Raw genomic sequence first — 13,054 nt, forward strand, 5'->3', positions numbered from 1 at the left:
TAACCTTGAAGTTAAGGATAAGTTGAATTCAAAGCTTTGCTACATAGTATCCCCAAGACACTGCTGGGTTTTGGAGGGTTCATTTGATGTGAAGCCCAATTCAGCTCCTGTTTTATCCCCCCCCAGGAATGCCCTTTGGGGCAAGCAGTGGGTATTTTCAAAAGCCTAATTTTCTTCTCTAAATTTAAAATCACATTAATGCGTTTAATTCAGATTTACAAAGCAGCAGGTCACACAGATCCAATCACACAGATTTATCAACAAGTATGGACTGGAAATTATGGGGTTCTAGATAACCCTTAATTATGTTTAGCAGCAATGACTTCAACATAGTTTCTTCCCAGCTCAGAACCACTATGGAGATGTAATTCCATCTGCTCTGCTGCTAAGGTGAGCTCACGAAGGTCCAGCTGTTTCCATGCACCCCTTTATTTTTGGAGTTGGAAGGGGAGGCTTTGTCTGACTGGGAGTTTTTAAACCTTGGTCATTTCCCTTTGTGTTTTTCAGTGTGGCTCAGAACCAGCTGTATCAGCACAGCCATAGGGATGGCAAACCCTGCCCAGGAACAGGCTCTGTGTGGAGAGCTGGGGGCCTGGAAGCACCAAGGCCAACCTTCAGCCTCGGTGTGTGACACAGGGAAGGGACGGGCCACGTGGGCTCGCGTGGCTGCGGCCCCGGACACGACTCGATGGCCTTTGTTTTCTTAAAAAGAGCTTCCTCAGAGATTCAAGTGGTTCCTCAGGGGCTGGTTACCTGCCCCCAGGTAGAAGGCTGGTGAAAAGGTCTTTTCTCTCACCTCTTTAGAGAGTCAGTCCCTTGTGTGTGGAGCACACCGACCTGTCACCCCACTCGCCCAAATGGACACCGAGGGACAGAGGGTGAATCCAGCTGGGAAAACCAAACAGGAACCAGCCAGGGCAGGGAGGCACAAACCCAGAGAACTCCTGTCTTCGAGTGTCTGAATTACAATGATGTCAACGCAAGAAAATATCTCAAAACAGATATAGCTTGATTAAAATTATAGACTGTAGGTAGAAAATATCTGAGCAGAACTGGGAAATGTGGACTAAGGAGAACAAGAGAAAGTGTGTGGCAATAATTACAGTTAATTTCCATCTTTGCTCTGAGGAAGGGTTACACAGAATTCCAGCAGCCTCAGCAAGTGTAGATGGATGCACAAGGACTTTCATGTCTCTTTGCACTTGTCCACAGAGCTAGAACCATACAAAGCAGATAATTTCTTTTCACCTGCATTTCATTATTTTCACTTTATGGTCACATACACTTATTTCTGTAATTAATATGGATGTGTGTGGTAATATTTCATGTATCTTATGTTTATTTATATCTATTTAATTGGCTTCCCCCAGGCAGAGTTGTGGCGCATCTGAGGTGAGAGTGAAGATGTTTTACTTGGTGCTTGCCATCAGCAGATAAAGTTTCCTGCTATTGTCCATATCAGACAACACAGAAGCACAGAAATAGGGAAGGGTTCATTTTAGTCTGTGCTTGCACTGAGCAGAAACTTCACTGGAGAAGTCCTTGAGCAACTCCATCTATTTGTAATTGCCTTGAGCAGGGGCCTGGCCCAGATGATCCCCAGAGGGCCCTTCCAGCCTAAATCATTCTATGATTCCTTGGCTGTATTTTCTGCCTTTACACCACATGTTCCCGTAGCAAATCAAACCACTCTGAAACGCCTCTGTGAGAGCCAGTGCTCAGGTGACGTTATTCAACACACACCTACGGCGGGTGGATCCCTGCGAGGCTGGGGGTGGGTTTGTGCACACGTACAGACCTCAGTGCCTACCCTGACGGCATTATCTGGATGAAATACTAAACCCAGTATGAATAATATGATTCGTTTTCTCTCCAAATCCATCAAATTTATAATAAGGGCATGGAAACTCGAAAAAAAACCCAAATCATTCCTAGCACAGTGATTATTTTATAAAGCAGGTATTTAATTTGTGTTCAGAGGTCATCACACTTCAAAAAATATTTTCACCTAAACACTTGGTTTTCAGCCTGTTCTAAGCCTGAGAATTCAGACCAAGCTGGTAACTCTGAGAGTGTACGGATACTTTTGAAAGTGGAAACTATTCTCGTGCTTATAAGTAATTCTGTGGGAGTGAATGTATTTGCAGCTTCCAGGCCAGGCGGGATGACCTTTCCAGAACTTGTAAAATCAAATCAAATAAAAATAGATTCAGACTTTCTTAAAATGAAACCACTTGAAAAAGAAGCCCACGGACTGAAGCGCTGGAAGAAAACAGAACGTGCACTCGCAAATATACTTAAAAATGAAATTTCATACTTACAATGGCAGTATTTGTGTCTCTGCTCCTCCGTGTCTCTTCACTCCCTGCCATTTCTATCTCATTCTTATCAGAGTTCTGTCAGCCCCTAAAGTGACATTTTCCCATCCTGATCATTCCCAGGATAGAGGAGACGGAATATTTTTCCCTTGGCTGATGCAAACAGCAGATCATCCTACAGAGAAACGTCAAGGACAGTTCGGAGTCCTAATCCCTGACCCGCCTGCCCTTTCCTAACTCGCTATTGACATTGAACTTAGAAAGCTGCAATGCTGAGATGAGATAATGAATTCTGTTTGCTCGGAATGTGCAAGAGGAAGAGGGGAGATAGGGAGGAGGAAGGGCTCTGGCTGCAAGGGCTCTGTTACGGTGCCAGTCCAGCTCATGCCTGAAACTTGGTTAAGGAAAATACCTGGAGAAATAACAACTCTTTTTTCCCCTCATTCATTTTATTGCTTCACAGGCACATCCAGGGAAGATGGGAATTACTCATCAACCAAGACTCCAAAGCCTTCTCTGTTTCTTTCTAGGATCAAGTGCTGTGTGCTGCAGCTCTGATTTATGTCTTTTATACTTTTAAACAATTACTTGTTGGTTTGGAAATCTTAGGAGATGCTACCTATTGTACCTATAATTCCTAGAGTAGCTCATCTCCACAGATGCTGCTGCCCAGTATCGCTCACTCCCACCCAACTCCATTAGAGTCTGAAGTGGAAATCAATTAAGTTTTGCCATCAGGAACTTAGGAACACTCAACTTTGAATGCTGCCATCCACAGTTTTAGCATGTTGAGTCAGAAAACCTGTAAATCCTAATGTAAGTCATAAGATTTATAATTTTTAAATAGCATTTGCTGCTTGTTCCTATACTGTATATTGATATTTTTACTGAGTTTTCAATTAAGGACTCATTAATCACAACCTGAGGACAATGAGTCCAACTTCTGGAAGATTAGCTGGTTTGCTATTTTGTATTTCTAGCACTATATATTCACCTTTAATAATGCAATTATCCTAATATGCTGAGAGAAAACAACACAATTACTGCTACTGAAATACGAAAAAAATAGGTATTTCTAAATCAATGTTAAAATGTTGAGAATGCCGTGAAGGTACAGCTCTTCCTGAGAAAAATAATGCCCGTTCTGGAATGACTCATTAAGAAGAATGAACAGGGGCACCAAATGATGTTGCCTTGTGTGAATTTGTTTACTTTCTTCCAAAGCACACAGGACACGGAGTAGAAAAAAACACACTAAAGTGACTAGTTTTTCCTGCCTATTTCAGCACTTTTGATCAGCAGATATTACTGGCATGGAAAAGGAAATCAGAAAAAAAAAAAAAAAAAAAGAGAGTTGGAGAAACCAAATTACTTTTGGCTGTACTTGTAGGACTAGTTCATTAGTTTTTAAAAGTCAATACCACTATTAACTGACATTTTTTAACTACTTCTACTTATTCCTGCCATAGGAAGTCAGGTATTGTCTCATTTTTTCTGAGCTGTGGTAATACGGAGTCAGCAACTGGGTATGACATGGCAGCTCTTACAAAGTCAGCTGGACTTGACGACAAGTTAAAATTCATCCTAAAAGTTTAAATTTTTGGGTTCTACTAATGCTGCCTGTGTAGGAATCCGGATCAGGTAAGTATTAACCTCTTGTACAGAGGGATTGACTATAAAGGGTTATCTACGAGTCTGCAAGTGCATAAACCATCTGAAAACCTGACACAAATTTTGAGATGCAGCACTTTATCCCATCTGCAACCAACCCTCCTCAATGAGAAAAACTGAAAGTTAGGCTGATGAGTGGTCTGAAATGGTTATTTGTCCATTTTCCTCACTGGTGGCTTTGGCTGCCCATTCTTTGCAAAACAGAGCAAACGAAACCAAACTCCAGCTGCTGGAACAGAGCTTTTCCTCTCATCTCTTCCCAGCCACGCTAATCAACATAATTCATGGTAAGAAGGGAGGAAAATGAACATCCTCGCATGGGTATTTCATCAAGATTCTGGAGAGCTTCATAAAGCAGCCTCTTTTAGAAACCATAAAATGAAACAAGACATATTTCTGGGGTTGTCAGCAGGTAGATCCACTGGTTTTGTGGTAAGTAATCTCTTTGGGAGGAAGTCTTTGCTCTGATGTCTGTGTTGGATGTTCTGTGGCTCCCCGCAGCCGCCCCAGCGCAGGTCTGTTCACTGGAAGAGGAGGTGGTGATGATATTGCTTCTAACAACCAGACTGAAGTATAGCCCCAGGCCATCTTCCAAAGCCCCCTCCAAACAGCCTCTAATTAATTTTAATCCTGCCACTCCAATGAGTCCCAAGAGTGCAGCAACCAAAACAAAAAAAACCTTCATCAAGTCATTCAGAGGAGCTCTGACGGCATCGCGTCACAATTTTAGGGCTCCAAGCAGAAAGTGCTATAGAAAGCTTTTAAATGCTGTTTTCCTTCGGTTTCTTTATTTTCTGTCCTCAAAACCAGAAAGAACCTATTTCTGATGAAAATGTAGTTCCCATCGCTCTCCAGGCCCCTCCAGTTCACTCTGCGAGGTGGGTGGCAGGGCTCAGGGAGACCCACCACCGTCATCGGCAGAATGGCTCTCCCCTGCCTGGGCTAAGCATGGCAGAGACATCCCCTCGGCTGCTCCTGCAGCCCTTGACCTCCACGGAAAGCCTGTCTGCAAACGTGGGAACCAGCCCAACACGCCCAACAGCATCCTGACACTGGACACCCCACACGGGAACCGCTGCCCCCAGAGCCGCCGCTGGCTTCAGCACCCATGAACCAGCCCCCTGGAGCACGAGGAGCTGCTCCCTAAGCTGCTCATTTTGTCATATCCCTTGGTATGAAAGTAGAAATGCTCACTCTATTTTTGTCTAGCTGATCTATTGCTCACATAGCCCCCAGAACATGAAATTTTGGGGATGCTCTCAAATTTAGCAGTAAAAGTGCTCTGCGTGGTGAACTTCTCCACATTTACCTTTCCACCAGGTTTTATGCGATTTGATTTTATTAGCAGAAACACTCACAGAAAACAAATTTCTAAACTGCCATAGAAGATCTCCCAAACTGAATTTTAGATCTGTGTTGCGTAAGAGTATCAGTAATGGAAGGTGTGTATAAATAGAACAGAGGAGCTCATGGAGAGGGAAGCTCAGGAAGACGAGAATGAGCAATTACACTGTGATGTGAATCAGTCGTGAAGATTTCCTTGTGAATCACCTTTGCAAAAAAAAAAATGCTGTTTATCCTGTTGGTTTATTCCATTTTAAATGTGCATGGAAGGAATTAAGTTTTAAGGGTTTCCTGGGAAAAGGACTTTGGCTGGAGGTGTTGTGTGAGGAGACAGGGACACTTAAAACAGGCTGTTAATGACAGATCAGAGAAAGGGACATGAAAAGGACCAGATTAGAAATGCAGAGATCCCCTCCTCCATTATACAGGTTATAAATTGGGGGCCACACTATTTTTTCCCCCCATTTCCACCGTTCTGATATGTTATGTAGAACAGACATACATATTTTCCCTTCGTTGCTCAATGCATGGCTCCCTTTATTTACTTTATACAATTCAAATGCTACTCTGACGTCTAAGTTATTAAATTCCTTGTAAGCTTTTCTTCAAATCCCTTGTGATCCAAGGTGCTATTATTACCTCTGTTGCACTGACTGTGGAGCTGAGATCTATAGTGATTAAAGGAAATGTATCTTCTAACTGCGGATGCCTAATTAAGAGAGGTCTACAAACTGTTTTCTCAGATCACTCCTTATGTGTCCAAAATGGTCTTCAGCAGCAGTTGAGTACAAATTCAGAGCCCTGCATCTCAAATGAACCATGAAGAAATTGAAGAATACCCAATTAGTAACAGTCTGTGAAAAGTTAGGTTGAAGTGAATTAACCAGCACCACAAAGGAGAAAAGGTGGTAAAGGAAGGGAAAACAATCAGTTTTCCAAGGCAGCATTCAACCATCTTAACCATCAAATAATCCTTTCTTCTCCTTTTCTTAGGCTGATTTGCTACTTCCAACTTCTGGAGCAGACAAAAGAGGGGTCCTGCAGGCAGCAGCGTCCTCCACCTCAACCCCTGCTCCTTCCTGCTCCTTCCTCCTCCTCCCTCGTGCTGGCCCCAGCAGGGGTCACTCAGAGCCCAGGAACCACGGGCTGCCCAACGCCAGCTCAGATGGGCAACCTATGGATCGTGCTGACACCATCATGGTGTGTCACCACACAGTGCCAACATGATTTGCCGTTTTTGTTGTCCCTGTATTTCCAGTATCACCATTGTGCCCAGTGAATGTTGTGCCATGAGCCTGGCTGTGGTTCTGCACCAGCTACACCTCCTCCTACATCAGATGGTCTGAGCCTCCTCCTGCTCCCATCAGCCTCCAATCCTGGAGAAAGGCGGTGCTGCCACATCATCTGGCTCTCTCAATGCCGAGTTGGATATGGATGATCCTGTCTTGTCCCCTCCCCTCTGCTGGTGATGATTCTCTCTCTCCCCAGCAAAGCACCAGAGGACAGACCCTACGTGCTGTCCTGGAGCCCATGTTATATGGACAGTGGAGGCTCCTCCTTCCCACAGGGGAGGGACAAGAAGTGCCCAAACCAATGTTATTCTGTAGCTTCTACCATGGAGCCGAACAGGAACCATCCAACACACAGACATTCTCAAGAGCATCACACATCCCTAACACAAGCACCTCAGTGAGACACAGCAACAGCTCTGACCTGAAACTGAGGGACAACCTCAACATCCGGCTGAAGTGTGCCTACCATGCATGGAGTCTCCTGAACACCTGTTTGATCTAACCCCATCTCCCTGCACATCTGAGAAGTGCAGGATTTGGAACTTGCTTTAAAGCTTATGATGTGGGTAAACAACAGATAAATCCCTGGTGCCAAATCCACTGTCTGCCAAATGTACTTGAAATCTGGGCTGGAGATTTCTGAGGAAAACTTGGTAGAATTCCTTAATATAAACAAACTATTGTATCCCTAACTCATTTTTTCTTTAAAGGATTCAACAATTTCCCTGGTGGGAATAAAAAAGACAGCCTATAGAAGAAATGGAGGATTTCCAGTTGAAGTGGGTTATTCCAGACAAAGGCAGAGTGGCTGCAAACAGCATTTCAGAATGGGAGTGTAAATTATCAGGTGTCTCTGCTGTGGAACACCAGCACAGAATGTCTCAGAATGTGTCCCCAGGACAGGAGTACTGGTCAGACTCTACTGGAGTTTGCAGTGGCAGCAGATGACTCGTCAGGGTGATGGGAAAAGGCAGGGAAGCTCTGCATCCCAACTGGATGGAGAGTCCCCTGGAAACACAGGGTCTCTGCACTGCACACTGTGTCTGACAGCGTGGGAAGGCCAAAGGGCTGCACTGTGGCACTGGCTGGTAAATGTTTCCTCCCAGTTTTTGTCATGAATGCACTATGGAACATTCTAGATTTACACCAATAGGATACTCCCACGAAAGAAATGCCTTCTGCTTCCAAGGTGTACCTATTCTGCTCCACTGAATTCCTTGAGATCTTCGTAGTATTTACGTGCTCCTTCCTTGCAAACAGTCCTGCAGTATCCGGAACACTCCAAAGTGTCCGTGCCAAATACAGTGATTCATTGCACTGCATTAATAATGGGCAAGAAAAGAGGCTTTTGAGTTCTGTAACCCATAACAACTTTGAAAAGAACAAAGGGCCCTCTCCGAAGTCACTGAAGTTAATGGGCTCTTTTCACTCAAGCCCAACCTGGTTTTCCTGAATGCCTGAACACGAGCTCCTGCCATCTCCCTCCAGACACTCTTGCTGGGGCAATAGCAGCTGTTCATTACCTGCTTCCCCATAATGAAACAAAATCAGGGAGGAGTAAAGAAAGGCACCAATGGTCCACGGAGGTGACTGGAGCCAGTGACATGGAACCAGCATCCCCCGATGCCCCTGCTCCCCACAGCAGCACACGCAGGCTCCCCGCAGGATGTTTCAATCCTGTGCCTGCTTACCCAGCGAGCATTAATCCTTATCAAAGAGATCATCTGTGCACAGTAAGGAAACCATTTGCCCTCCTCCTTTCCCAAGGACTACATTTCTCTGGCTGCCTCTGGCAGAGTCTCCCCCAGAAGCTGACACAGAACCCACCTTTCCAGGCAGCACACAGAAAGCACAGGCAAAAGCATCCAGAGAAAATCTGAGCAGGACCATTATCCAACCTGGCTTTTCGGTTTCCTGGGATCAAAGAGCAGCTCAGTGTCTTTTAAAACCGATTCCTTTCACAGATCTACAGAGAGGATAATGGGCTGATTAGCCAGAAAGCCTGAAGTGGGGGGATTCTCTCTTCACAAAAAATGTTAGTTTATCTTTCACAAGACACATTTGATTTAGTGGTATTTCAGTCATTCATTTTGTTTAAATACATTTTAACTATCTTACATATCCATGTGGAAAAAACTCATCAACTCTAAGAATTCATTTGAGAGAAGCTCATAGTTTATGGATTTAAGTGAAAGACTCTCATGGCAACACCCGGCTTGGGAAAATTTGTTTCAGTTCAATATATTTCTTCTTCTTTTGGAGCCAACTACTCTTTTCGAGCCTGATTTTCTAAGCACTCCTTCAGGAAGAGAGACTGCCCCTGCCTGGTCATTCCCACCTCACACCCAGTTTGGCCAATTTCAGCTAAAATGGAAAAAGAGGAGAAGTCTCAAAGATATTCTGTGTGACCACAGATGTTGAGGAAGGGGTTGCTGCCTGGAGGAAGCAGCGTTCCCAGGGAGAGGAGCCCAGGTGCAGCACAGCCCATGTGGCCAGCACGGCTCTTGGCTGCCCTGGTCCAAACACACAGTCCCAACACGACAGAGAAATGCAAAGAGCTGTAGGTGCTGCCATGGGATGAAGAGAGCACGTTGAGGGCACGGCCTTCATGGAAAACCAAGCCTTACAGATTCACCTACACAGAAATTCATTTTACTCTATTGTGTTTCAGAAATGTGCAGTCTCAGGCTAAGAAGGACCATTCAAGGCTGACATAAACCTGTGATCAGTTCCCTTCAGAGCACTGGGAAAGGCACAGGGGAGTGCTGGGTTTCCAGGGTAAATGTTCTGCTGGTGTTTCCCAGCTTGCCCGTATGAGATAACTTGGGATGGGTAGATGTGAGATTACTGGGAATTAGAAGGAGGATTAAACGACTCTTGATATGAGCTGACATTAGTCCACAGCATGCAGAGGCAGAGGAGCCATTCCCAGCTTCATCAGGAGGGTGAGTGCCTGCCCAGACCCCTGCCAATGCGGGGAGGGGGACGCAGGATCCAGGAGGAAGCGTACCCGCACCTCCGCACTGCTCTTTTGTATTTCAATTTTCTTTGGCCAGTGGGGATGATTTTATAGCATCACAGCAGAACATTATCTTTTATACTTTGACAAAATGAAACCGAGTCCTTGGGATTTTTTCACCCATTGCTCTCTTGGCTACTTCACTGCAGTACTATTTCATTACTTATTGATTTTTCAACGTGCTGTCTGCATCGCTGTAATTTACACAAGTTCTGATAGCCCTCAGCGATTCTTAACACCTCAGGGTGAGATCATGGAGTTCACCTGAGATACCAAAGGCAGGCAACAAGTTCTTCAGGAAAGACGACAAACTGACAAACTTGATAGTCAAGAAGGAAATTTGAGCAGCTGCAGGTGTATCATACCCGAAATTATCAAGATGTTTTTCTTAGCCAAACTGAATTAGAGCAAATTTGCACCCCCAAAATTAGTACAGCCAATAAGGGACTGCAAAGCGTACGGCTAAACCCCAAGAAATTAATAATGCATGTCCCTCACATGGCAGCTGAACTAATATGCTATTTTTGCTGTAGCTGAAGATAACCACTGGTCTCAGATAGGCGGGTGAGACAGAAGGCAGCCTCGTCGTGAGCAAGGACTGGGAACTACAGAGAGCTGCTCTTCCATGAGGCAAGTAGCTGCTGCTTCTTCAAGGCCTTTTCCATATTTCTGCCATTCTGAGCAGCTCAGAGCCCTCACTTGTGGCAGGGCTGTGCTCCCCTTGACCAGACAAGCCCGATGTCCCTGACACGATGTGGTGCTCTAAGGTCCCATCTGCCTTCCGCTCCTCAGAGCTCCCACACCGGGATGTTTCTGCAGTCAGTGCATAGTGAAATGGGCACTAATCCTGTCACAGGGTCTGCTCCTGATGGTACCACATGCACTGACCCTCCAATCACTTCAGGAAATCTGAGTCCATATGGACTGGCCTTTCCTTCCTTCCACAAATACTACAAAATCACAGAATCACAGAATATACTGAGGAATATCCCTAAGAAGACACAGGTACCTATAAGATTCAGGTATTTTATTTTGGTCTGTGTCAGGGAGAATGAACTCCACCCCTGCCCCCCCAAAAAAGCTTTTTTTTTTTTTTTTTTTTTTTTTTTTTTTTTTTTTTTTTTTTTTTTTTTTTTTTTTTTTTTTTTTTTTTTTTTTTTTTTAATGATAATTAATTTGGAGTATATAATTCTTAAACGTCAACTATTTGCTTTTTAAGCAATGGAAAGAGATCTAAGCAGCTCCCTGATGTTCCTGCAGATCACAGAAGGGGAGGAGGGGTGACTGGAGACTGGTGACCTGGAGACTGTTTCTGCAGCTCCAACGTGCTCCTTGCACACTCCATACACACATCTTTAACTGAGGGTCACAGCTAGTAAAAAGCAACCTGATTCCAGGGTGACTAAACAGAGATGGCTTTTTCTCCTTTTCTTTGGGAAATCTTACTATTAAATTAAAGATGGAAAAACATTTAGAACCTCTGGAACCAGAAAGGTCTCCAGTTCCTCCAGTGGCCAGACTGGCTTTGCTTTGCACGTGCATGCCTGGGTTTAGTTTTTATTGGTTTGAATCAAACTAATACCTTAAACTATTGCTTTTAAAAACTGTCAAGTATTTACATAATCCTTTATCTGCTAATGAGGCCAAGTTAATGATACTAACTAATGATAACAATATGTTTTTTCTGTAGCTCTAAAGGAAAACACAAATGACCTTGCCAGAACCTGAACTGCATCACCTCTTGACTTTGTTTCTTATAATCCCCACAGTACATGAAAGGCCTTTTTCCATCCCACAGCCTGCACTTTTGTGCACACTCACGCTCTGTGCAGGAACACCCACCCTGTGTGTGTGCACACTCATCCTTATTTACAGTCCCGACTGCATGAAACTGTTCATCAATGCTGTGTGAATAATGCCAGGAAAAGACACTCTTCAACAAAATCGATACTCTGAAAGTGCTGGTTTAGGGTTGCAGTAGTTTTTGGTCGTGTTTCTGAGTTATTCCTATTGACCTGAGTTCAAAAACAAGGTATTGATTTATAAAGCACCTTCAGTAAATACATGTGCATTCCCTGCTGCCCCCAATAACCTGGAGCACCTGGAGCAGGGTGCCAGCACAGCTCAGGGACTCATGTGCTGGGTCAGGGGGTTCCAAAAGCTGCCAGACTGTTCTGACAGAAAGGGCAATGGAGGAAACATTCCAAAAGCTCTGCGAGTGCCTAGGCTGAGAGCCGGAACTAAGATGAGGGAGAAATCAGGAGGGGGAGGACTCATAAAGGAAGTCCTGGGAATAATGAGGTTTGTTGTGTGTTTGCAAGTGGCACACAAGAGAAATTCAGCCTGTGTTGCCTGATGGTGCCCAGAGATCTGCCTCCACTTGGGAACTGTTGGGATGTATCATTAACTTCCAGAGTAAATGCATACTTCTCTGCCTGAAGGATAAAGTCCATACTGATTTGTTCACGTGGGTTTTAATTAAAAAACCTAAACCATCAAGGAGGTTTTGGAATAATGCTGCTTCATCTGAATTGGCAACAGCTCACAGGGCTGAGAGAGCAGTACCTGCAGCCTGAGCTCACTGAGCAGAGCCAGGGCTGGGCTCATCCCAATCCATCCATGGGATCACATGCAGGGGCTGCTGCTGCAGCACAGCACCTGGGCACAAAACCCCTGCACCAGCGACCAGCATTAATGTCTGCTACAGCTGCTCTCTCCAATTTGGGATGGCCACCACAAATATGCCTGTCACCAACACATATTTTATCAGAAACCAAGCTTTACAGAGAAAAATATCCCATATTTTCCCTTGAACTTACAATGTCACATGAAACCAGCCTTATGGGAAATAAGACAAACAGAAATGCCAGTGAAACTCTCCCAAAATAAGTAAAACATATTCATGCAAGGAGCCAGTGCCTGCCTTGCTAGTCCCTGCTTTAAGTTTCTCAGGATATTTACTGCTCACAGAGTCAAAATACAAATATGGGTCACTCACTGTGAGAATCTGACTACCCTGTAGTTACAGATTTCTGTTACATGTGCACTTGTGGGATGAAATCCCTTTGCTCCTCAGTCTGGGCACCACCTCACTCGAGCATCCCTGGGGACAGCCAGCACCAGAGTGCAGCGAAAACAGCCCCAAACTGCCAAACCTGAGTGGAGACTGAAAGGACAGAGACTTTTAGGCTGTATACAAAGCATATGTTTGGATCAAAAAGGAAATATTTCTGCTGTCACTGTTTTCCAAATGAAGCATTTATCCTGAGAGGGTCTTTTCTTTTAACAATGAGACCAAAAATAAGGTGGGATGCCCCACAAGGCTGAGTTTCCACTGCCAGTGAACTGACCGTGGGACAACCAGAAACAAGATGGTCAGTAAAATAAGAGAAGTGAATTATCTGTGAAGC

This window comes from Empidonax traillii, unplaced genomic scaffold, assembly GCF_003031625.1.
Source record: "Empidonax traillii isolate 1590-97213 ecotype Southwest subspecies unplaced genomic scaffold, ASM303162v1 scaffold23:size2178997, whole genome shotgun sequence".
Taxonomy (NCBI): domain Eukaryota; kingdom Metazoa; phylum Chordata; class Aves; order Passeriformes; family Tyrannidae; genus Empidonax; species Empidonax traillii.